Source organism: Myotis yumanensis, unplaced genomic scaffold, assembly GCF_028538775.1.
Source record: "Myotis yumanensis isolate MYYU_CA2020_CCGP unplaced genomic scaffold, mMyoYum1.0.hap1 SCAF_15, whole genome shotgun sequence".
Lineage (NCBI taxonomy): Eukaryota > Metazoa > Chordata > Mammalia > Chiroptera > Vespertilionidae > Myotis > Myotis yumanensis.
Genome location: NW_027223766.1, coordinates 48385564 through 48412831, shown reverse-complemented (window position 1 = coordinate 48412831; position 27268 = coordinate 48385564). Strand labels below are relative to the sequence as shown.

At 43.1% G+C, this 27268-nt stretch overlaps 1 long non-coding RNA gene across 2 annotated transcripts in view; it reads right to left on the bottom strand.

The window, feature by feature from the left end:
* Window positions 1-7997: 7997 nt before the first annotated feature.
* Window positions 7998-27268, bottom strand: part of LOC138993216 (uncharacterized) — a 313834-nt gene continuing 294563 nt past the window's right edge. For both annotated transcript variants that reach the window (XR_011468251.1, XR_011468250.1), the window contains 2 exons: window positions 13366-13425; window positions 7998-10447 (listed from right to left, as the gene is read on the bottom strand). This is a non-coding gene — a long non-coding RNA (uncharacterized lncRNA). The remainder of the gene's footprint in view (window positions 10448-13365; window positions 13426-27268) is intronic.

Genomic DNA, 27268 nt, shown 5'->3' with positions numbered 1-27268 from the left:
AAATATTGACACCTCCCATCCTGCAAATCCCCCCCAACTATGATCTAAGGCAGCAGTTCTCAACCTGTGGGTCGCGACCCCTTTGGGGGTCGAAAGACCCTTTCACAGGGGTCGCCTAAGACCATCGGAAAACACATATATAATTACATATTGTTTTTGTGATTAATCACTATGCTTTAATTATGTTCAATTTGTAACAATGAAATTGGGGGTCACCACAACATGAGGAACTGTATTAAAGGGTCGCAGCATTAGGAAGGTTGAGAACTACTGGTCTAAGGTGATGCTTTGCCTCCTGGTTTCTGCTCTCTTATTGTAAATAAATATTCTTTTCCTGATCGATTTAGCGCCTCATTTTTCTCATTTTTGTGCTTTTTGATGGTTCACTTTTAGAGTGGCTCCCTGTGGTAGAGCTGAGGTGCTGCCTATTCCTAAGCATAATAAGGCTGCAATGTGCCTTATAGAGAAAATACATATGTTGGATGAGCTTTGTTCAAGCATAAACTGTAGTGTCTGTTGGTCATGAGTTCAATGTCAGTGAACCAATAATATATACTAAATAAAATAACATTAAGTAGAAACACGTATAAAGCAAGTTTATTTACTGATCGCTTGATGAAAACATTGTGACCAGAGGCTCACAGGAACCTAACATTATATTTCCCCTAGGAGCAATGGTATAGTATTCACTAATTCAGTGTTCCCAACAACTTTATAGAATGTAACTACTGTGAATAATGAGACTCAATTCTATCTAGGAAGGGAATGTGGTGTGTGCAGAGGACTGGTGACATCAGAGACTAACAGGGGAGGAGGACCCATAAGAAATTTTTCAAAGGAATTTTAAGACTGGAGTAAATTCTAATGGACTAGGGAGTAGAAAGGAATGGTACCAACAAAGAGAAGACAGTAGGGAACATAAATTAATGCTAAGTTCTGAGAGCAATCCAACACTCCTAAACTTCACCGATTTTGTAAAATTTTGAACTCAGTGAATTACTGATTTTGCTCTGCATGAACATATATTGTTTTGGGGAAGCCTATCTGGAAATGTATTTTCTTTGCAGTTATCTTTATTTTAGAAAACCAAGAATCACATTACTTTTTCCCCCAGGAGGAAAGATAATGTGTAATACTGGTCTATTATACTGGTCTCCTCATTGCCCCACAGACAGAAAGGACTCAATTCCAGCAGGTCATACATGTTCATTCTTGTGCTTCAAATACTCCCTCCTCCCTATGACACCCCACCCAACACTTTAGGACCAAACATAATTCTTTCCTAGAACATCCATAGTCTATTCTACATACCAGTAGAATAGTAACACACATTGGCGTCAGACAGATATGGGTTTGGATGCCAGCTCAGCCATCTACCAGATCTCTCTGTCCTTGAGGAATGATTGACTGCCTGAAACTTTAGTTTCCTGATCTCTAAAACAAGTATTAAGTAAGAAAATACATGCTGGCCTCCAGAATACTTCCTGACATGAAGCAGCTGCTCAGTAAGCCATAGCTGCTTTAGCTCTGACTTACCATCGGGTTTTCTGTGCACGCAGCGCTCTACCCAACATTGTCTCACTTGGGGCTCTGTGCCCTCATTCTTCCTTGTGCATAAAACTTGAAAAAGGACTCTGAGACCTTTGATAGCAGGAGTAATACTTACATTATGACTATCTCACAGCCAACTCCTGGTCTTCTCTGACTGACTTCTAATCATTTTCAAGTTGCTCACTTTCCTCGTTGCCATCTCCACTGCCAATTGTCTGCCAAGCACCTCCTAGAAACTCATTCAGACTCTCACATAAATCTCCCAACCAGAGATCCTTTTTTTAAAAAAAATCTCTTCTGTCTGTGACCTATTATAATAGTAATAACCATTCTTTCCCAAGCTCTTAATACTTACCAGGGACTAAGATAAACCTATGACATACTCTTTCTCTAATTCTCTAACAACTGGACCAATATGTCCCATTCCTTTGTTTTGTAGATGAGGAAACTGAGTAGGGCTTAGAGAAGTTGTTATATGCCCGAGGCTACCTAGTCAATCACCAGGTTAGGGCTCAACACCAAATCTAAGTCAGTTCCAAAGCTTTTCCCAGGATGTCCTGCTCTATACCAATAAATCTTAAAGTCTACTGCCAATGAATCTTGCTAAGTCACAGAACTGCTCAAAATTCTGTCGATGCTCCTTTAAAATCCTGTAAATCCTCCTTTTCGTTGGAGAAGAAAAAAATGTGACTCCCCTGATCTGGAATTTGAGTATCTCTATACGGGATCCCAGCCAAGAGCGCAAGTTTTATTTCGCCGCTGCCCTTCATGAACATGACATGGCAAACAAGACCATCCGCCATGCTTGGAAACCGGCATTTGCCAACCTCTGCGGATTTGTTTAGACTGCTGCTTTTGTTGGTATGCTCTCCACTCTGCCACTCTCATCTCTGAACATCCAAACCCGCACGGCATCTTTCATGAAGCACACGTCCCATTCACTCCTTCATCCCATGCATTTAGTGTCTACTGAATGCCACGCAGTCTAATTTTCCATGCAACTCGGTGCCCTCTGGGGTGAGCACGCTGACAAGGTAAGTATAGGGGGGGGGGGTGGCACAGAGTAGGGCATTAGCCAGTCAGGAGTGCCTTTCTGGAGGAGGTGAGCTCTTGGCTAAAATGGAAAGAGACGTTAATGATTAGAAAAGAATCACTCCTCAACCTGAACATCCAATGCATTTTTCTTGATCTTTCTTAAGATCTAACTTTCTCCTTTGCATGAGAGGTTTTGTGTGATTTTTAAAAATATATATTTTATCACTCCTGCTAGCCTGAGAGCTCCTGAAGGACACTATCTGTGGTGGTGTTTTTTTTTTTTCTTTCAACTTTGACTCTTTTTTACAAAATAGGAACTCAAAGTTGGTCATGAACCTAGACTTGGGAATGTGGATTAAGAATCCAGCCCCAACCTTTTTGAGCCAAGTGACCATGGTTGGACTAGTTAAATTACCTCTTTAAGACTCCATTTCCACATGTGTAAATGAAACAAGAAAAAAAATATCTGTCCCACAGAGCTGTTATGAGAACACAAAATAATTATGAAAATGTTTATATGATGCTTAGCATTCTACCTGGTACAGGGTAAAGGCTCAAGAAGTGGTAGCTTTGTACTTCTAAAACAGTGAGTGATGTTATTTATTTTACAGACCTCTTAGCACAGTACACAAGAATAGTCCCCTGTGAACACTCACTAACTTGAATTATCTTATTCCAGTTCAAATATATGCATATGAGCAAGATCCTATTCATGAAGACTGTATCACAGATATTTCTTTTGCAAGGCAGATTTTTGTTCTGCCCCAAATTCATAAAGAAACAGCAATTGAGGTTAAAAAGCTAGTGCTTAATCATATACCCCCGTCTCCAGAGCTTATCAATTACTATACAAATGAGTCAAGTGACTCATTGTTGTTAAGTGTGTGTATATGTGTGTGTGTGTGTGTGTGGTGGTTAGGGTATTTAATTAAAGAAATAAAGAGAGAAATAGAAAAAGAATCCAGGCCTAGTTAAAAGTTAAACCCCTATTATTCTTTGTAAGCAGCGTTTGTGGTTGTTTCTTGGTTTAGATGGTGGTGGTTTTTAATTACCCGATACAAGAACACTCATCGAAGAAAGGAAGTCCCATTAAACTTCCCCAAGTCCACCTCTATAATTCAGGCAAATAGAGAAGGAAGGGCAGATCATGAATTTAAAGGATTGTAAAAAAAAAAAAAAAGTCACTGTATTACCTTCAAATGCACAGGGGGATATCAGCTACCTCTCTACTAATTAAACGGACCCACATTGAAACTCTCTGGATAGGAATAATATAATGGGTTAGCATATTGAGCACACAATACTATACACCATTCCAGGGAGGCCGGGAGAACCCACCTCCTTTCCTGGTGAGAGAAACATGCAAACATCCAACTTCACTTTGAGACAAAATGAAGTAACACAAAAGGGAGGCGAAGGTAGCATGTTGTCTGAGCTTCCAGGACGGATCAATCATTGCAATTAAGAACAACTAATGTTCTGCCGAAACCGGTTTGGCTCAGTGGATAGAGCGTCGGCCTGCGGACTGAAGGGTCCCGGGTTCGATTCCGGTCAGGGGCATGTGCCTGGGTTGTGGGCACATCCCCAGTGGGAGATGTGCAGGAGGCAGCTGATCGATGTTTCTGGCTCTCTATCTCTCTCCCTTCCTCTCTGTAAAAAATCAATAAAATATATTAAAAAAAAAAAAAAAGAACAACTAATGTTCTTATCTAGAGGAAAGAACATTTCATCCAGGTTTTGAAGACTAAACTCACAGGGATAACTAGGGAACTCATCTTTGCTGAGAACTTACTGTGTGCCATATGCTCTATCTACTACCATATTTTACTTAATTTTTAAAGCAAAATAGTTATTAGTGTTGTGTTCTCCATATAGATATAAGGCACTTCTTCCAGTGCCCCATCGCCAGAGGGCAGGGGTCTGGATTCTGATGTGGGCCTGCGATTGCCCCTCCCCTTGAGTCCCGGAGCTGCCGGATGGAATGCTGGAGGTCAGCTACCTGGGAAATGAGGTTAAAGTCACGGTGTCCGATTTTCTGTTATTGCAACCAAGCAATGAACGCGCAAAAGCCTTGGTAAGCAGTTCATGCCTGGAAGCCGATATGCTCACTGCCAATACTGCTTATACTACTCATTACCCAGTAGAGATGAACTGATTACAGCTAACGTATAGCTAATTTATGTAATTAATAAGGATCGTTGGATGGAATTGAAGGAATCTCTCTCTCATCAGAGACAGTGTAAAGGTTAACCTTACCTCCGTTCAAGCCTAATTATAATAAATTATACAAAATACTGAATTACTCAGCGATCTAATGAGGTGTCCCCAGGCCTTGGATTAAGACACCAGGCCACCAGGTCCTAGCATATAGCTGCCATCCGTGGGAAAGGCCAGGGAAATACAAGTGAGCATTGTTGCAATGCGGTAGTAGAAACATCAGTGTGCTCAGAGAAAACAAACAAACAGAAAACAATGCGATGCCCTTCTCGAATGGAATGACTCCATATGTTATAGTTCCTCCATGTGGTGGGGTGGTGCAGTTATCCAACATTGCACTGCATGCTTCTTTGGGGGTCTCCTCTGTGAGCTCCACCCCATCTCTCCAAGAGTCTTTGGTCTCTTCTCTAACTGATCTAATCTACTCTCACCCACGAGGTGACCTCATTCACTCTCACAGTTTTTAACACCACTCACCACTCAAAACCTCCACATTTCTATCTCTATGCCCCTCTCCTGCACCCTAGATGTGTTTGTCCCACTGCCGGCTTCACATCTCGACTCTAATTCCCAAAAAGTACCTCAAATCTAACATGTCCCAAATTGAATTATTGATTTTGTCTGTGAGAGTATCATTTAACTATTTAAGTGCATTGGCATGATATGATATTATAATGAGAAAAATTATTCTGTTAAAATGTTAAGGGAAAGCAGAGAATCAGCTTTATATGAATACTACTATAACAAATGAAAATGTAAAAGTAAGTAGGAAGAATTCTGAAAAAAATCAGCAATATGCTAAAAGTAATGGTGCTAAAGTTATGGGATCAAAAGTAATTTTTTTCCTTCTTATTCATTTCTAAATGTTCTACTATATGGATTATTTTATTACATTTTATAATGAAAATGTGAGTGTTTGTGTGTGTTTAATCATTTAAATGTTTAAGAGGAGATTGTTCTTCGACTAGAAACAATACTTTATGTTCTTTCAATTACTGGGTCCATGCACTACAGGCAAATTAGGAACAGAGTTCTTTGAACAAGAACATGATAATAAAAGATTAGCAGACAATTTTCCTACATTGATGTGGATCAGCCATGCAGTCAACTCAGTTGGCAGCCAAAAGCCCAAACATACAGACTCGGGAATTTTTTTAATCACATAAATATAGCTATTGGTATACTCAATGATGTGAATTGTTGGGCATGCTCAAAGGCCCTCAGAATAATGCTATATTATTTGCTTTCCAGTGAGGTCAAGATGCTATTCTCAAGAAAAGGGCTAGAATAGCCACATCATTCAAGAACATTCATTTATAGATTCAGAGAAGCTGGTTGGCTTTGGCCAAGCTACTTACCATCATGGGTCTCAGTCTTCTCATCTATAAAATGGGAAAGTAAGGAAGAAAAAATGGAAGAAAGAGAAGAACAGAGGGAGGAATGTCTTCCATCTGATCAGGTTGTTATATGTATTAAATGTTACAACAATTTAGCAAAAGATTTGGTTTACAATACATGCTCAAAAATCCAGTCCTTTAGCCATTCAAACTGGCATATATTAAAAACTTAGCATGTGCCAGGCCTGTGCTTGGTGACATGGAGATAACAGTGGACAAGGCTCATTCCCCTATTCTAAAGAGGAGTCTAGGCTGGTAGGAGAGTCCAAGAAATAAAAGACTATTAAAAACCTGTAGGAAATGCACCAGGTGTGCAGAAAGCACGGTGCTGTGACAGCACAGAGGAGGGCAGGATGGTACAGGACAAATAACCCCTACATACACTAAAGGGTGTTTTGAATATCAACAATAACGAATGTCCATTAAATGCTAGTCACTGTTCAGAGCTTTTCAAAACTTTCCACTTGCATTATCTCATTGATTCTATTTAATGATGAATATCCCTATTTTCAGACAATTGAGACACAGAATGGTTAAGCAACTTTCCTAGAATCACACAGCTACTCATCACTGGAACCAAGAACTAACTTTCCCAGCCACTATGCACACCGCCTCCTGGCTATCGTGCTTATGAAGTGAAGTAACAAATGCAAAGTGTATTAGACCATCACCTGCCACCCAGCAACTCCCCAGGACATGTTAGCTAGTCTTAGCAATAGCAGTAGTAACAACAGCAGTGAGAGTAATAGCAAAAGTTGTAGTGAGTAGTACCAGTAGTAACAGTCATAGCAGTGGTAGTAATAACAGTAGTAGCAGCAGCAAAATGCAAGGCACTCTGCAAATGCCGGCCCTTATTGCTAGACTGGGCTTAGCAGCCTTCTAAGAAGCAAGGGAAAAAGTGCCCTTGAACTCCCGTGTCTCAGGGCTCCATTTCTTGGTACAGAAGAAAGACTTCCATACATAACAGAGCTGGTGATTTAGAATAAAATCTTCTGAAGTTTCAAAGTGAATAGTTGAATTTCCAATAACCAAACAACCTAGGAAAATGTCATTTTTTAGGGTTAGTGACAAAGGGACATCAGAGTGAAGTCTCGTGGGCACACTTAGCATCAGGGGGCGCTCTAACAAGCACTTCACAAGGATGAGGCCATTTCTTCCGTAGGGATGCTATGTATTACCCCCTTTCCACACAGGAGAAGACAGAGGGTCAGAAACAGTAAACCATTTGCTCAAGATCACACACCTAGTAGGAACAAAGCCAGGATTTTAACCCAGAGGCATTAACTCAGCTCACTTGGCTGCTGGGATGAGGGTGAAGTGCAATGCAGGCTGAGAGGGGCTCAGACTTGGACAAGAAAAGAGGAAAGGGCAGGGCGTACTGGAGAGAGGAGCAGCAGAACAGAAGTTTGGGTGGGGATGAGTGTGCTGAGACTGAGGGCAGTGAGGAGCGAGCTGGCCAGCTGTCAGGCGTGAGCCGGGGCCCTGCCCGCCCAGAGCTCCCCACCCAAGAAAAACCACAGCCAAGACCCACACTTGTTTAGAATGTCTTGTTTTTAAGTTGTGTTTTGTTTTTGTTATGTGGACAGAGGTTTACAAGGCCGAGATCGGAACACTGAGGGAAACAGCTTTTGTTTTTTATTTTGGTTTCTTCCAAAATGCACCCAAAGTAATAAAAACATTTGTAAATGTTACTTGGATTTGGAACGATATTTGGGGCCACATTTATACACCAGTTTGAATTCTCTTCCTAATGAAACCCCTCTAGAATTAGTTCTGACGCAAAACAACCATCATAGCCTTAGAATGGTAGTCATTTATTCAATCAACAAACACCCTGTTTCAGACCATTGGCTCAGCAATGTAGACATGGCAGCGAACACCAAGAGTCACAATCCTTGCTCCGTGGATTTCACACTCTTCCTAGTTGGAAGAGATGGGCAATAAATATAAAACCAAATCTATAAGATAATATCAGACGGAGACACACACCTGGGCAATGGATGTGGCAGTTACATCATAAGGGTGATTCTTTGATGTTTTTTATTGGAAGTGACATGAAAGAGAGCGATTCAGGGGGAGGATTTACACTAAGTTGGGTGGACAGGGTTAGCCATGAGAAAGCTATACTTGGACTGAGAAGGAACCATAAGAAGGAGCCCCAGGCAGCTCTGAGGCCAAAGGGAGCCAGTGGGAGGAACTAGCTAGAGCAAAGCCCCCAACACTGATGAAAAGTTGGGGTGTTAGAGGAACATAAAGAACCCGGTGTGGCTTGAAGTAGGAGATGATATCCAGAATGGGCTCAGGGTCCTGATTTGGAGGAATGCCACAGGCTTGGTGTAAGGAATGCAGGTTTTACTTTAAGTGTCGTATTTGAGGATGTTACACAGATCAGAGACGGAGCGTATTTTCATTGGGGAAAACATCTGCTCAGTTACTGTAGAGAGCAGATTGGAGGGGGGGCAAAGGAAGATGACAACCAGTTAGGAAGGTAATAGAGGGGTCAAGGTGGGTGAGGATGGGGCGTTGACTAGGAAGGTTTTGGTTTATTTGGAGCAAAGCCCACGGATTTGGAAAATGTTTTCAAGATGGAGGTAAGAGGTCTCAGTGGAGAGGAGCTGTGGGGCATAAGGGGATTGGTGAAATCCAGGAAGATCCCTCGGTTTTGGCTTAAGGAATTGGATACATGAGAGTGTCCGTCAATAAAACGTGGAGGTTGGGGGAAGAGCAAGTTTCAGGAGGTTTGGGGAACGGAATTCAAAGGTTCTGTTTGGACATAAAAGGTTAGAAATGGTTATTAGACATCCCCCACCTTGGGAGAGAGAGGAGGGGGAAAGGGCTCAAACCATCTCAAAATGGACACCATGAGCTTCAGTTTCCTCATTTATGAAATAACAGACACCTCACAGGCTAGTTTTACAAACGGAATTAAATTCTATTTATAAAAATCTCCAAACTGTCTGACCCCCAACCCCTGGTCCATTGCAGTACCACACCAAGGTCCCATTAAGGCCAATGTCACAAAGGTTAGAATTTCTCAAGAGACAAGGTTAATTAATTGATTTGCTAAGCCAAGATCCTTGGTCCTGTGGTCCCCAACCAACTGCTTTCCTTCTCCTTATCCCTCCTGGACCAACTCCATCTCCAACATGTCTTTATAGAGCACACAACAGTTGCAATACATTTGGGTTATTTCCCAGGGGCTGCTGAATCCAGGTCCTCAGGAAAGAAAAGATCTTCAAGAGTTATGTCCTGGTGACACATGACCCCCCGGGAGTCATAATTGGCATGGGTTGAGCCCTGTTACAAAATGTTAAGTCAAGTGACAGCTAATTGCCATTGGCTGGAATAAGTCATGGTTTCCCTTAGAGCCCTGGGTTGGTGCCCAGTAGGGTGAGTGGCAGGCAAAGGAGTCAGTCAGTGGGTACTTGAGGGCACCAACAGGCTTGCATCATTAACTGCCCTCTCTGCTACATTCCATTGTCCAAAAAAAGAGGGTGACAGAGTATGCAATAATAATAGCTAACATTTATTGAGTGCCTACTCTGTACCAAATACTTGGGCAAGTCCTTTCCATGCATTATCTTATTTAGTCCTTCTGGCAATCGATCAGACACAGCTGGGTTCATTTTGTAGCTCTAGGACTCAGTAGCTTTGTGATCTTGGGCAAGTTATTTAGGCTCTCTATGCCTCATTTGTCTTAAAGTAAAAAAAAAAAAAAAAAAAAAAATGTATCTTCCTTGTAGAGTTAAATGTGAAAATGCATGTAAAACTCTTAACAGAGCTCTTGGGGAATAGTAGTCAAAGAAAGTTAGCTATTCTTACTATAAAGTTTTGATCCCTGGAAAAGATGATTCCTTAAGCTGCCATTAGTTGAGTGAATATGAGGGGTCAGAATACAGACTGGATAATACCCAGAGATAAATTCTCCCACCAGCTCTTGGAGAAAAAAATAAATAAACTGTGAGAAGCAGCCCCCATGGTCCTGGTGTCCAGTTCTCTGGAAATTCTCCACAATGGCCAACGCATAGAGATGTCTTGTCCACCGTAGGTTTTCCAGCAAGTCTCATTAGAGCGAATGACACCATGTTCCAGACACCCCTGGGCTTCGAGAGAGTCATCACAGTGCTCGATGATATTCAACCCTGCGAGGCCTGGGGTGCGTGCTTCCTGCACAAGAGCCTTGCAGTCTTCAGGACGTTACATCATAAGGGTGTCGGAGAGGGGATGACATCACAGTCTTCGTTTTCCTGTTAATTAGAAGATGCATTAACTATCCATGTTCTTCCACCACAAAGCCCTCAGATATAACTGGGGGTTGGGCAGGAGATCAGCCGCCTCAGACACCCTCTGAAAGGAACAAAAACCCTGGAGGTTAGAGTTAAGGAGTGACGTCACACTCCAGTTTTCATATCCCTGACGATGGTACCTAACCAGGGGCTCAGATAAACCTCATCATTTGACAAGTTAAAGCTGAAGATCCAAACCCAGCACACATTTCAAAGTGTTCTGTGGGTCCTTCAACACTCGTGACTTTTATTTCTTCAGGTTATTAAATCTACTATGAACAAGGCATTGTGGTAGATATTGAGAGGCAAAAGGGCCTACTCATCAGTCTTGCTTGGCCAGTAGGATCATGGGCAGTGGAAATGGCTTGTTGGCCTGGCTTCTCTTTCATATCCTTCTGCAGAGTTGAACTGAGTCTCCAGATGGACATGTCTCACCTCCCCAGGCCCTCCCATGACCCTCCTTCTGGGACTACTCATTCAAAGGCTGGTGGAATAGGCCTTCGGGGATATTGACAGTTGCTTTAGCTGTCACTCAGTTCAATGTCAAAGTATACAGTTACTCCCTCTTCTTAGCTCAAACCTCACCATTATTTGGCAAATGTAAAGTTGATCTCTGGCAATTACTTAGTTTCACTGACGTCTTTACTCATATTTGATTCTTTGATGTTTTCACTGGGAGTCGATGGAAAGCAAAGAATCTCCCGAAACCCCTATTCTGCCATCTTCAAACCAATTTTCTCATTTTCCAGTGAAGGAAACCGGTCCAGAAATATAGTCAGAGTCAAGACACCCTGAGAAGCAGTGATGTGCCAAATTCTTATCTCTTGGCTCCAACCTTATGCGGGATAGCAAAGTCTCTGGGCAGGAGGGCTCCCTGGCTTGATGCTATGATGATAACCTGAGGAGGGGAAATGTTGTGTTGGAAGAGTATTGCCTCCAGCCATTTCTCACTGTCTCCTTGCTAACTCCAAGAGAGCTCATCTGGTCTCAAAAACTTGGAAATGTAGTTTGGTCAGCAAGTTCATTACATGTAATTTACTATCTCATTCCGTGTGCAGAATCAAATTTGGTGAGAGAATTAGAAGGAGCTGTGGTTTCCCAGTCAATTAACATTTATTAAGATCCATCTGTAAGATAAATTGTAAGGTAAGTGGATTCATTTATTCACTCAATATGGTTCATGCCCTTTTCACATGGCAGAGGCAGCGACATGTGACAGCCTCAGAACTCGAGCTTGAGAGCTGAGCAGCTTTGGGTTGCCCCTGGGTTTACTTACCAGCTGTGTGGTTTGGGACAAATTCCCTCATCTTTAGGGGTTGGACTTTACATTAAAATGAGGGCAAACGTTTCTACTGGACAGCCCTTTTAAAATAAAATGACGTAGGTTAAGTAATCCACATGGCACTTGGCACATTGCCTGAAAATTACAAGTAATAACAGTACGTGCTAGGTTATGGTTGGATGAGAGTATTCGAGATGAGCAGGCTACCTCCTGTCGTATTTAGGAAAACATTTGAGACATTTTTCAGATGTTTATTTTGCACCCGAAACACTGATTTGTTAGTAAAAGGGCCGAGTGTTTGCATGGTCCTCTTGGGCCAACGCACCTTGACACAGATGCTTCACTCTTGAATCTGCTTGGTCTTACAATTTTCGTCTTATTCCTAAAACAGATTCTGACGAGGCCAGGGAGTTTCCTGTAAATCACTCAAAATAAGGACTTTTTTTGGACATCATTTGCATCTTCATTTTCTTTTGGTTTAATGTGGAATTTGAACTTCCAGTCCATGGGATTGGACTCTGGTAATGTTTTTCTAAAACGTACATCCTACAATGAATTTATATCACATGTGAGAAAGATCACTTCTTCCAACCCAGCCAGCCAATAGTGAAGAGAAAGTAAAATGAGGTAAACGGATTATTCATGTGAAAAATCAGGTTAATATATATAATAAAATAAGATGTGTGATAAATATATTTTCATATTTTTTCTTTTTTATGTGTATACTTATATAGTCAAAACCCTTCAAAAATATACATCTAACTATCGGTAGTGGTAAACTGTAGAAAGTGGGACTATGTATTATTTCTTCTCTTTGTATGTGTGTGTCTTTTCAGAAAAAAGTACAGCAGACCTATGTTGTTCATGCACTAAGGTAAATAGCACAGTGAAAATTAAGTTAAAAATCATACTTATCATAGTACCTGGCAAATTGTAGGTGCTCAGTGAATGTTTAATGATTGAATGAATGGCCCATAATCTGGGCAATTCCTAATACCTTAACATTTCAGCTGCCCTGGCCTACCCACCACTCTAGCTCAACCACTAGATAATCCCTCCAGTATAACAAGAGAAAAGGGAAAAAGGAGGAAGATGGAGAAAGAAGATTTGGGAATAAGGGGTGATGAGGGACAAGTTACACCACTTGGTCATGGAATGCTGCACATAGAAGGCAAGCTATGAAAAGGGACCTCAGATTTCTTGGCACTATGTAGGCACTTCACAAAGAACACAGCCCCCACTCCTTTGCAACTCCCAGCAGGCAGGAATCAACCTGACCTGTGACAAATGCAATTAGAGGCAATGATTTGAATCAAGGCCTCCTGACTCCGGTTCAGCACTCCTTATGATAAAGAGACACATCTACAAAATATGTGTACATATGCAAATTCCATTTAACTTGGGGGTTTTGAAGGGTTAGGGGAAATAGGAAAGATAGAGAAGAAGCAGAACATTGAAGGAAAAAGAACTTAAGGGGCCTATTTATGAGCCCCAGTTAAATATTTACAACCTCAAGTCAAATAAGATTTATGAATGGCAGACACGTTTTTAGGACCTACAAGAGAATCAGTCCACGAAGAAGAAAGAAGTCACTCACCCAGTGCAGAAAGTGCCTCATCAGCCCAGACAAGTCAGCAGGGAGAAATTTAGCAGCAATCTGTGGGAAGAAATTTTCCATTGTATATTTAGGATGTCATTCATTGATCTGCCTGGTTCTTGTGTTCTAAGGAATGTCGCAGAGTCTATTTCTCTTTCCTACATCCTTGGATTTTTGCCCTCTCCCCACCCCCACCCCCACCAAACCTCTACACTGGAAGGCAGAAATTAACTGACTCTATTATTTACTCCAACCGCCCCCCCCAAAGTGCACCTCCATATGCCAAAGGGATGATTTCAATGTAGACCACTGATGCCCCTGGATAACTTAGTGTGCAATCGAATGGGGAAGGAGCATTGTGTCGCCTATATGGCAGTTCTCCACTTAGAGGCAATCCCTTCTTTCAGATCATCCTTTTACTTTCAACTCGGAAACAGAACCTGTAGGTTAGCCAGTATCTCAGCATCTTCACAGATCTTATCTAGAGGCCAGGATGAGTTCTCGCTGCCTTTCACACCCTCCTTGCCCACAATGGCTTAAATGATAAATAAAAGCTCAATGTGTGATTGAAGATTTACATTTTCAACAGAGACAAGGGCCAGACACTGAGGTGACACCATTCCTGTCCTTCACTGAGGACATTGCTTCTCTGGCTGGGAAAGGTTTGGGAAGGACCATAAGAAGCTTGGGGTCCCTCCATCCCACCTCCTTGACCTCATCTTTTCCCCTGTGTTGTCACTGACTGACTCTTAATCTGAGAGAGAATTTTGTCTGTATTGAGTGTAAAAAAAACCCAACACTTTGGTTCCCTGTAAGTGAACTGATCATAAACATCAGTTAATTTGGCTTTTGATCTTAATTTTATTATTAAGTGATTAGAACATTACTTAAGGTATTATTAGCTGATATCATAAACAAATTTCAAAAATAATTTTATTTTTAACATTTTTGAGAGAGATCGATCAGTTTATTGTTCCATTTATTTATGCATTCATTGGTTGATTCTTGTGTGTGCCCTGACCTGGGATCAAATCTGAAACCTTGATGTAACTCCTCAAGATGATGCTCTAACCAACTGAGCTACCAGCCATGGACAGCCCAGGGTAATTTAATAGTGATATTATAGTATTCATTATCTTAATGAACCCCTACTTGCCATATATTCCACTTCAGACTAAAATAGATGCCTCATGAGAGAAAGAGAGGGAGAGGGCGAGGAAGAGAGAGAGTGAACGAGATAGAGAGAGGAGGGAGGAAGGAGATAAAAGGAAAACAGTTGCCCTCTGTGTTTTCTCCATCAACTGTCTCTGGACCACACGTGGCTTTTAAATCAGTCTCCTCTGCTCTAATTGCAACGACTCAAGGTAGCTCCGAGTGAGGACACCCAAGAGGATTTGAAACCAGGTTACAACTCTCTTCAGTAATTTGATTCTGTACAAATTATCTTTAACTCCTGCAAGGAGAGATCCAGCCCTCAGGGGAATGCGGATTTGTTTAGGGTTGTGGGGAGGCATTGTTTTTTCCAGTTTTAAAAATAGCTTTCATGAATGTAGTAGGCATGAAAGAAACGCTTCTGGCAGAAAAACACCTAGCGCTAAGCAATGCTGAATTATTCTTCATGCTATAAGGTGCAGCGTGAGAGACAAATGGATGATGCCTGGTGTCGGGCATGTCTGCCTCAAATCGCAAACACATATGGCCTTGCCCCTTCGGTCTCAGCCATCGCCCGAGAAATGCTAACACTGAGGCACAGTTTTCTCTGTTATATATTTTTAAAGTCTCACCTGAGTTTGATAAGGATAAGTTAACTAGATGCACTCGCACATTGCTAATGAATTTAATTTGGGAAGCAGTTTCACCGACAATTTTATCGAGGTTCAATGTGTTCATATTTTCGAAACCAGTGATTGAATTTCTCACTTCATTTCAAAGGAAATGCTCTTAATTTCAGAAAAAAAAAGTCCTACACATAAGTTGTAAAGCTATTTATGACTGCAAATGCCCACAATGAGAGTGGTTAAATCGAGCTGGCATATAGACTATACTGAAATTATGCTTCAGCACCTATGCAAATCATTACAGATTGCAGGTTAGTAGCTCATAACTACTGATTTCTGTAGATCTCTAGTGTCAAAGAAATTGTGAGATTGGTCCTTAGATTTAAGTGAACACATTAGGATGTGCTAGAATATTGTATTTCTTGTTCTATGTTTGGGACATTTTAATGCCTTTACATGTGGGAATGAACTGAAATTGAACTTAGGTACCACTCTGAAAATGATTTCATTTTGCACTAATTGCAGACAGCCTTAAAATATAATGTTAAGTGAAAAAGCAGAAAAGAAAATTGTTGAGACAATCTGGTAACAAACATGAAACAAAACAAAAAAATAAAAGAAAAATGAAAATTTTGAATAGAAAAAATTCTATTTTCCCCATTTTCCTTCCTCCTTTCAAAATCTCAACAACAAAAAAAATTAACTTTTCTTTGATGAAGAAAAAAGTATATATACACACATATATATTTGAAAATAATTGCCTCTTAGGTCCACACCTTCTAATACCTCAACTGTTACTCCCAAATTGTAATAATCTTTTAGGTGACATGAAGTCTGACGTTAGCCATGTGTCTGCCATAAATTTCTTTCTTAAAAAATATATTTTTATTGATTTCAGAGAGGAAAAAGAGGGAGAGAGAGGTAGAAACATCAGTGATGCGAGAGAATCACTGATTGGCTGTCTCCTGCACACCCTCTACTGGGGATTGAGCCTGCAACCCAGGCATGTGCCCATGACCAGAATTGAACCCGGGACCCTGCAATCCGCAGGCCGACGCTCTATCCACTGAGCACACTGGCTAGGAACTCAGTGGAACTCATTGATTCCCAGGAGTGGTGGAGCCCACGGAAGGACAGATGGGTACGTAGCCAACCAAGCACCCCCGTGTTCACATCCACTCCCTATGGAGCTGGGATGGTGAAGCTGACCATCCATTTGGAAAAGGGAGGCAAGCTAGACCTTCATTCCTCCTCCACTCCGCAGCGCTCCTTCCCCCAGGCTCTGGAAATTGCCTCCAGCAGAGGGTCAGGAGCTCCCTCCTGTAACTTGCACGCACCGCTGTCACAAAGGCCTACGCCACCACGAGGCAGGCTGAGTCAGTCTTGTTGCCAATAATCTCCCTATTGCTCTTGTGGGCAGAATGCGGTTTTGTTTCTCTTTCGGTGACAATAGCATGAGCCCATCTTTGGTTAGGGCCTTCTGCATCGTTCTGAGAGAACAATTCCTTCCTCTCTTGCATTGACTCACATTCTTGGCTGCCGTATTGTAAAGGCAGCAGTCCCTGGATCCTGCTCAGATGGGCATGCAGGAGCCCCTTTGCTCCCAGGGCCCTGAGGAAGGAGACTTGCTGGCAGGTAGCGCTGGCCTGTGTTCCCACTCCAGCCCCAAGTCCTATCACCTCCCAAAAGTTCAGATACAGGGTTGGGTTGGAGGAGGTGCAGTGCAAGCTTGCCACGTCACCTGGTCATGCCCTCAGAACCTGCTAAGGGCCCACAGTACATTCGCTGCCAGCAATGTAACAACTCCAATAAGGCCCAGGAGTTACAGGAATGCCTCGCAGGGAGACAGCCTTCAGTCTAAGGCTGTGGTTCTCCACCAGGGGACAGTGAGCTGTGTCTGAATACTTGTTCGGATGTTGCAACCTGGAGGGAGGCGAAGACATACACAGGAGTGCTGCTGACATTGAACAGATAAGAGCTGGGGTGCTGCTAAACTCCGTGCAATGTCAGCAGTGTCAAAGGAGAAAGCCTGGTGGTTTTCAAGCTTAAGCAGCCAAAGAATCACCTGGAGCACTGGGCCCCCTGCCCAGAGATTCAAATTCTGGGGTGAGACCCAAGAATGTGCATTGCCCACAAGTTGCCAGGTGATATTGCTGTTTGCTGGTCCAGGGACCGTGATGGAGAACTCCTGGTCTGGAGTGTCAGTGAAGGCATCCCCAAGAGAATGATGTGTGAAGGTTTAGCAGGAGTGAGCTGGAGTGAAAGGAAAAGATAAGCCTTTGAAGGTACTCTGTGCAAAAGCCCAGAGAAGGGAGGCATTGGCATGTTCGAGGACCTGAAATAGTGGAGCACAGGCTCATGGGGTGGAATGAAGCTGAAGAGGAAGCCAGAGGCAGAAGGGGACATAGTAGAAGTAGGTCTTTCATCTAAAGCAGTGGAAAGGCACTGAAGAGGTTTCAACAGGGGATTTGGTGAAACTTGAGCAGGCCATGGGGGTGGAGAATAGAGTAGGGCATGATGCCTACAGTTTAATATAATAAAAGAGCATGGCCTTTGGAGCCAGACAGTCTTGGATCATAATCCTTGCCAGGCCTCTTACTAGTTATATGATCAAGGGCAAATTATTTGACTTCCATGGGCCTCAGTTTTCCCATCTGTAAAATGTGGCCATTCATGCCCCCTTCATTGGATTGTTTTGAAAATAAATGAGATCATGTTCATAAAAGTGTCTGGCACACAGAAGGGCTCAACGAATGTTAATTCTCTCCCATTAAGTGTCAATGATGAAAGGACCAGGGGCTCCTCCACCACCTAATTTACATCTCAAAGAGCACACAGCAAAGCATGATGTCAGCAACCAGGTCTGACCAAAGAGCGTTTGCATCACCTGTGTGCCAAACCCGAGGCAGGGCCTGCTGCTGGCACGTTCAAGGGCAAATTAGGCAACCACCAGCCCACACAAAAATGCTGCAAAGCTAATGCTAGGTTTGCAGATACCATCACAGGGCTCAGGCCAAGGTTACCTAATCTATTACTGGTTGGATACTTCAGAGGCTCTTTAACCATATCCCTTATTGTTTTGTAACATGACAATGGGGAGGAGGCACAGAGCTCAGAACCACAATAAGTAATACTTAGCACTTAAATAACCTTTGCCATCTTCAAAGCCATTTACAAACACTCACAAATTAAGACTTACACAGCCACCGCCTTGGGAAAGTGTCATTATCTTTGTTTCTTCAACACAACAAGGAGGATGAGGTCATGGAGTTGCCCAAACTCTGGCCAGTTGGCTTAAGAACAGGCTGATTTCATTCTACCCAGGCAGCCCTAGTGGGTCTATTCCAAAGGATTGGGGCATGTCCCTGGACTATAGGTAGTGCAAAACGTTTGACTGGAGGTGCAAGTTCCACTTTTCAAGAATCCCTTAAAATAATTATTGTCATAAATAAAGAAGATGGAAGGAAATTTTTGGAGGGGATGGATATGTTTATGACATAGGTTGTGGTGGTGGTTTCACAGGCGTATACTTACCTCTAAACTCATTGAGTTGTAGACATTAAATATATGTCTGTCAATCATACTTCAATAAGGAGGTTAAAAAACCAAGGATCCCTTGTGAACCTGGGTTGCACAGGTGTTCCCAGCAAGATCTGAATTAGACTTAATTGGAAAGGTTGCTTTTTGGCCAACAAAGTGCCATCTCTGGTTCTCCAGCTCTCTTAGTCTGCCATCTCCCAGAAGACCAAGTGAACGTCAGAATTTTTTTGAATGTGTTTGATAATTGCATAATTAATATTGATAATATCTCAAAGTTTCCTCATCTGTAAACTAGAGATAATGACCCACAGGGCTATTGTGAGGACATTGTATGAAGAATGCCAGGATGGTGATCAACGCAGGAAAACTTCCTTATCACCGTTGTCATTGACGCCATAGCCGTTGTATTTATATAATTTTAGGTGTGTATGATCTGTCTTACGGTGTTTATAACTATTTTCTTGTCAAGATAAGCAGGTAACATTATCTTCTCCGGAAATATGGGCTCAGAGAGGAAAACCACACAGTTAATCACTGGCAGAGCATGGAGGAGTCCACAGGTTGTCTTTCTATCCATCCACTTCATTCATAACGTCCTCTCCTCCTACCCCAGGGATGACTTCTTCATGTTCATGAAGTCTCGGATGCTTGCATTCTCTCCCTCTCTACATCCCAGACACACCGGCATTTCTTATCTTCCCTCCCGTAGCTCCACAGCAACTCAAGACCTTGATGAAGGCCCTATTATTGGCAGACACTGTACCCAGAGTCCATGGAATATATTCAAGGAGCTTGTCCTCAAGGAGCTGCATGTCACGTGGGAAAGATGAGCACAAGCTGAAACTACTGTTTCTTAGCCCTAAGATTCAGAATGGCCTTTGAAAGGCCGCCACTAAAATTCTGGATCTGGGAAATGACAACCACCCCCATCTTCTAGATGACGCCAACCACCACCAACCCCAATCCCAGATCACCAAGGATACGATGCTTTATCAACACCATTGGACAACTGCATAAGATGGTGCCTGGAAGTCCTGTGTGCTTATTTCAAAGTGGGTGATGTTTTCTAATGTACTGCACTGATTAAGTGCTCCAGCTCTGGGCTAGACCTGGACTCAAATGCCAAGGCCTCCATTAGCACAACCTTGTACATCTTACTTAAGTTCTCAGAAACTGACCTTCCTATAAAATACATTGTGGGTAGAGGATCTGAAGGAGAAAATGAAATAAAGTGTTTAGCACAAAGCTGGACACACGGTAGCTCTTCAAAAATAGCAGCTATTATTACATTATTCGTCTATTACTGCTATTGTTGAACGTCAATATTATTTATTACACAAAATCGTATTAAAGCTGAATGCAAAATTTGGCAATGACACTGCTAGTATCTCTCCTCTAGATAATCTTACTGCAAACTAACTGGTTATCTATGGTAACAAAAATGGGGTCCTTGAAAAGAATACAGCTGTCCATGATATCATTGTATAGATTAATTACATTTTTTAAAAAGTCTTTGTGCTTTTGGCTGCAATTGCATCAGCTCAGTTTGGATGCAATGGTCATGCCATGACCATCATCAGAAGTAAGGAGCCAGCTCAAAACAAGAGAGTCGCCGGAATCACGGAGCGTAGAGCTCAGGCATGCTCCTTCCCAGCTGTGTGTCTGTGAGGAACCCACCCCTCCAGAACTGTTTCCTCCTTTATAAAATGAGGAGAATCAGGACATCTTCTCTGGGTTATTGAGGAGTTAGTGAAATGACACATGGCACTTCACAAACGTTCTTGAAATACTGATAGCTTCAGTTCATAAGAACCTAGTGAACAAATAACTTGTTTTATATAGTTATTTTATAAAGTTATTTATTTTATGTAGTTATTTGATAGATAAACTCTTTAAAAAATAAGCAGTTCATGATGGGAAAATGATGAGAAGGATGCTTGGGGCAAAAGGGTGAGAAGTAATGCATCATAATCATTAAACTCCTTTTGTGTGTCACACAAATAGTAGGATGTTAACTGTGGGGCTCCAGATCAAGACAGACCTGGGTTCGATTCCTAGTTCTACTGTCTATTCATTGTGCAGTTTCGGACAGCTACTTCATCTCATTGGGCCGCAGCCTCCTGGTCCGGAAACGGGATGCCAAATGTCATCTACCTCATAGCATTCTGATGAAGATGGTGTGCATGAGAAGCAGCAGACACTTACTAAAGGTTGCCTTTAACTAAAAGGAGAAAGACAGCTTAGTCAAAGTTCTCCATGTCAGCACTGTAGGGAATGGCAGAGCAGCAGTTACAGGAACAACAACTGGACAAGAGAAGCCAAAGGTACAGAGTTAAAATTGTCAGTGCCCCCGCCGCGTCAGAGAACCACAGCAGAGGAAGGAGAATCGAGGCTGGGTGCAGCGGGCCTGAAATGTCACTGCAGCCAGAGGGATCACGTACCTCAGTCTGCCCAGGGGTTACAGCTCTCTTTCGATAAACAACAAACCACCCCAAATTTAATGGCTTTAAACGGCATCATTTTGTTCATGTATCTGTAATTTTAGAAGGGCTCTATAAAAAGACAGAAAGAGAGGAAAGAAGAAAGGGAAGATATAGGGAGGGAGAAAGGAAGGAAGGGAAGGAAGGAAAAGGAAGGAAGGGAGGAAGGAAGCAAAAGAGGGAAGAGACAAAATGAATGAAAGATAAAGGAAGGGAGAGAGGGGGTGAATAGATGATAGATAGACAGATAGATAGATAGATAGATAGATAGATAGATAGATAGATAGATAGATGATAGATAGATAGATAGATAGATGATAGATAGATAGATAGATAGATAGATAGATAGATATTATTGAAAGTTACATGGAGAAAGAGTTTGTATGAACTCATGAAAGAGAATGTAGGGAATACCCCACCCCTATGGGCTCAAGAACTCAAGGAGATGGAGGTTGCACCATGACCTTTGACATCCCTTCCAGCTCTCAGATTCAGTGACCCTCTCCAAGGAACAGACAAGGTGGTGATTAACACTCCCCTTTTCCCAGGGTGGGTGGTGCACGCTTTCATCTTCCGACGTTTATAAATGCCTTTGAAAATGGAATGTGCCACATACATGCTAAGAGCTGTTATTAACATGGTGTCCAAACACCTTGCTCCACATGATAGTTAAGGAACAAAGCATTAAGGGTGCGAGCCTCAGAGAACTGATGTGTGTGTGCACACACCCCAACCAAGGAATGTTCCTTATTCCCAACTGCCTGGACGGAGGCAGGATACTTCCCAGTGGCCGGAGATGGAACAGAATCAGGGAAATGGATGCCTGAATAGAGAATTGAGTGGCAAGGTTGGAGCACAATCAACGAACACACTTTCCATGGATCCCTTATTGGCAAGGCATGTGCTAAGCAGCATGGAAAATGTTAACACTCAATGCATACAAGTCCCTGAGCTGGAGTACAGGTGACAAGGACATTGAGCCAGTTTTTAAGAAGTCTGCTTTCGGGAGATAGACTTAAAAACCAAGCCTCCAGTGCAGATAACCCACCGAGACTGAGCAAGGAAAGGCCTTCCCACCTGTAGACAACCAGGACTGGGTCATCTAGAATTTCTTCTGCACTCACAGAACCATGGTTCTAAGACATTTTTTGATCATGGATGCTTTATGAATCCAATGAAAGTTATGAACCCTCTACCCAGAAAAATCCACATATAAAGAAAACCTTGCATGAAGTGGCTGACGGAGTTCACAAAGTCCCTGAAGTTCTGTCCTGCGCCCTTTTCTGTAGCTCTTGGGTAGCTGTGACCTCTGAGCTGTGAAATTCGCAAACTATGAGCAGATTCAAAGCAGACACGGGACCTTCTCCAGCTCTGGATCCTGGGCATCGCGCCCGGTGCCCGGCACAGCATGCACCCAAAATAAATGCTTGTTTAATAAATAAACATGGAATGAAAGCATTTTAAAGAGCAATGGAGCTTCCTTTAGCTGTGCCTCTAAAGGTCTTTTTTCATCTGTTTGTTTTTTGGTTGTTGTTTAATACTTCTTAGGTGCTTGACCACCAGGGGCTAGTGAGCCAAGAACACATGAATGAGTGACTAAATCACCCAGAATTATTTCAAGAACAAGGCAAGGTCAAGATATTTGCTCTCTCTTACCCCCCAACACAGGGTGAAAACTGTCTTGAAGCTCATTAAGGGACTGTGTGTAAATTGCAAAGTCCACACGTAAAATGGCAAAATTGAGCAGCTGTCCAGAAATCCCAAAAGAAGAGCAAAGCAGCCTGTAATTTAAACCTCTGTTCTATGGGCAGAACCATCCCTGGCTCGCTTCTCAAACTTCCAAACGTTCCTCCATCGGGGAAGAGATGGGAGTAGGTCACACTGGAACTCACCCTGGTTGGAAACATCAATGCCATAAACCCCTCCACACGCACCAGCAACCATTCACTGGAAGAAATGGATCCTATCACTCAATCCAGGTCCTCATTTATAAAATTAGTCAGGAGGCCAGGAGAGGGGCAAAGGCTGGAGAGGGTGACAGAGAGAGGGTGGCAAAGCAGGAGGGACAGAAAGTCAAGGATTCGGGTCTCTTCTCTTTCTAAAGCAGCCATTCCCCTAGAAGAGGTAAATAAAACAACACCATATGGGTATGACACTATGCAAATGAGCAGCCAGGGGGAAGAAACCTTAATAGCTAATTAGAGCAGGGACCCAGACACAGCCCCGGGGTGCATCATCTCCAGGGCGCCCCGCCCTTGCCCTGAGGGCCTTTGCATGTTGCTCCAGGGCTTCGTGCCTTGAGGGTTTCCAACTTCCGGCCACCTTGAGGGGCTTTTTGGTTGAGTGCCACAGAAGATAAAATTAGAAACCAGGCTTCCTTTTTTCCTTCTCACTCTGTTAGCTATTCATAATTCAGCATCAACTGAGAAACTCATCCTTCCAACTTTCAACGACAGACTCTAGGGTAAGCCGAGTGTCAGCAGCTGCCTTTACTCTGCCCCTGGCTCCTTCTCCACCTGCCACCCCCACCCGGAAGGAAGCCAGGCCCCCTGCCCTGCATCCTCCCCATTTCATCTGTTTCCTCTTCCTCCTAAGTGCATGACGTGACCCTGGCAAATGGCTTGCTTCTTTGACCCTCATCTCTGAAATGGGAATTTAAAATCTGTCCACCTATAGAGCTATTTTTAAGACCCCAATGCAACAAGGTGGGTGGTGCTGAGCAGCAAGCTGGGTCCTACTTATCAGCAAAGATTGTTGTATCCAAGAGCCCAGTTACTCAGGGTTATAACCCCAAACTCAGCCTCTGCTATGACCTCCAAGGGCAAGGACCTGCTGTGCTGGTCACTCACAATGGGGTCTGCACCTGTGCAGGTGGGACCCTTGCGGAGAGACCAGGGGAAGGAAGAAAAGAGTTTGTGACCCTCTCCTTTCCCCAAGGGCTCTCTTATGCCATTTATGTTTATCGACAGGAGAAAACAGCAGAAATTTCATGTGTTTTTTTCATAAGGGTCAAGGCTTGGTTCATTTGAATATAATTTACATTTGCTTTAAGGAGGCTGTAAGTTACCTGGAGATGAGTGAAACATGGTGAATCAAGCAACCTGCAAGTCTACTCAAAGCCTGCCCCTGACAGGTGATGTCTGCAGGAAGCCCTGGGCAGCTCTGTGCAAGGGTGACAGCACCTGGGGAGCTGCGTCTAGTGGCATGTGGAGAAATATCATCTTTCTGTTGTAAAGATCCTCTCCTTTCCCCAAGGGAAATGTTATCTTTTCTGTTGTGCTGTGTGACCTTGGAGAAGGCATGTGCCCTCTCTGGGCCAAAGTTCTACACACCAAGGTTTTACGGCCCCTGATGGCTAAGGCTCCAAGTCTCCTAATTCTGTGACTTTTCTTGCGGTCACAAAGCCCCATGGTCTCTGCTGTGACCAAGGCTTTCGGAGTTGCCCAATGCCCAGTACTACCACTTGAGCTTTGTCCTCAAGACTTCTCATGACCTGGCCTCAACCTCTTACCTCTCTAGGCCCCACCAGTACAACCACCTTTCTCACCGTAGTCAAAGATGCACCATTCCTGAGACCTATTATGCACTTTGACCCTCCGTGACTCTGTTCCGTCAGCTTCCCCGGTGAAGACTAGCTCATGGCCTTGCTTCTGTCTATCTGGTGAAATCAAATTCATAGTTCAAAGCCCAGCTTTCAAATATGCCCCAGAAAACTTTCCCTGTCCCTCTCTTGCCAACCCCTGGGTTCCACGGCACTTTGTGCACAGCACTAAGCAAGACCAAAAAGTTTCTGGCCATATTCAAGGTTACCCTTGGGATTAGCAGAGTCATGATGCAGCAACTCAGGTCTCCTGGCTTCCTTTCTATAGATGCTTCTAAGCACGCACACATATGCACGCGCGCGCACACACAATTATCAATTATTTTGGGAACTGTAGTAGACTCTGATGTACACCCATGAAACTTATTCCATGTTTAATAAAGCTAATCCACCCAGCCGTCCTAATAAAATTGTAGAAATGCAATTGACTGGACCCAGTGACTCACGCACTGCTGGCTCTGTCTTCTCAGATAAGGCAAAGAGAGCTGGGGACAGAGTTTATCCAGATAATCAACAAGAACAGAAATGAACTAAGGGCTCTAATTCCATCAAGGGTCCTGACAGTGACAGAAACCCGCAAAGCAGGCTTCCGTCGTCATAGAAATGACCAATGCAGTGACACCATTAGTCCCTGCGGTACTTGGCTTGGAGTCTGACCGGGACAAGACTCGCCAGATAAGGCCATTGACTGCAGTAATAGATTGGGGCTGGGCAGCAGCTGTCCTCAAATGAAGGATTCACTCGATGTTAATGGAAGCAAATGCATTGAGTTTAGTGGCACCCTGAGTCCACACCTCCAAACAGAATTGCATCTCCTCCAACTAGAAAACCCTCCTATATGCACAAATGGAAACGCTTCAAGATGCATATAAGTCACAGGAGGAGAGATTTCACTATTATGTCCAAGTAACTATCAATTCTCATCAGGAATGACATGCCAAGAGCATCTGCAGGAGCAACGTTGTAGCTCTGCCTTAGAAAAGTAACACGGAGTCTTGTGCATCACATTTACAACCATTACCTTGGTAGATCCTCAAAAATCTATAAATGTAGGCAAATATGCAGCATAAAAGTCCCCATTTCACACACAAAAAAATGAGGCTCCGCGATATTGAATGAATCCCCCAAAGGAGAGACTCAGGGCTGGAAAAGGTCCCCAGTCCAATGCCCCCCGCCCACCCCCAAGCTAAACAGCCCCTCTCCCAGGGGTTCATGCAACTTCAAATAGAGAAGTAGAAGGCCAGAAATAGTCAGCTCCTATGAAAGGAAATGGAAAGTTCTACATTCCAAAAAAATGGTGGTTTTTTTTTGAAGTTATCAGGCAATAATAAATATTCATAGTTATCACTATTAAAAATAAAACTTGAGTAGGTTTTCCTATCTATACTTCTGGTCTTCACTCTCCATGGAATGTGTTTTATTAGGGAGAATATAGGATTTATTTAGAAGTGCAGTGGGACTTGGCTTCAGACAGACTTGGGTTCAAGTACCAGCTCTGCTGTTTATTGGTTGTGTGAATGGGGAAGCGGGGTAAGTGACTTCATCCCTTTGAATCCGAATGTCCTTATTCTGAAAAAAAAAAAAAAAGGAATATAATTCATATAGGGATAGGAGTAAACAAATCAGCACATGAAAAGTGCTTAATAGTGTACCTGGCGTGGTAGGTGCTCAAAAAAATGTTTGAATCTAAAAAAACAAACTCCTCAGCAGCATCTCATCTGCTAACAATGAGCAAGTCACCCACAAGCTCTTTCAAAGAGTGGCTTCATTCAGCGTGGCCTCACTAGGGCTGTTCTTTGTCAAGCAGACAGGCGTTCACCATTAGGGAATTAAATCATTGCCTCCAGGTCTCTGCCATTGAACCAGGAACTAAATCAGCCTTTTTGTCCATCAGCAATAGATTAACTACTCGTTTTCTTTATTCATGGAACTGTGACTTATTCGTTCAAATGCAGTATGTCCAAAGCACCTGAAATACCGGTAGATGCCAACACTGTAAAAGCACTGGATGCCAGTTAATATTTTTTGAGCACCTGCTCATTCCACCCCATTTGAGTTTTGCCTACAACTCTACAAGCAGGCTCCGGAACGATAATATTCTCCCCATGTTACGAGCCTCAGTGTTGGCCCAGGTCACACAGCTCCTACAGTAGCTGAGCCTGAGTCTCGCCTCTAATGTCTTCCCCCTTTCCCCCTCACTGCCATAGGCCTCCGAAGTCACCATCATGTCAACATCCAACAGAAATTACCCGAGAGTGAGCAGGGATGGCCCAGAGTCAGAGAACCCTCCCCTCTGACTCATGACCAGGGGATTCTGCCACAGGCCTCCGCACCCCCTGTCCCTTCACTCGTGAAGTGGGAGGGCTCCCTACTTGGTTTAGATTTAAGTCAGTATCGAGTTACCAGGTGCCCTGATTCATTTCAGAATTTTGCATCGGTAGCATGTTTCTCAGAAAGCCAGAGCCTTTCTGCAAGTTGACTTTTCATTATTTGACTGAGAAAAT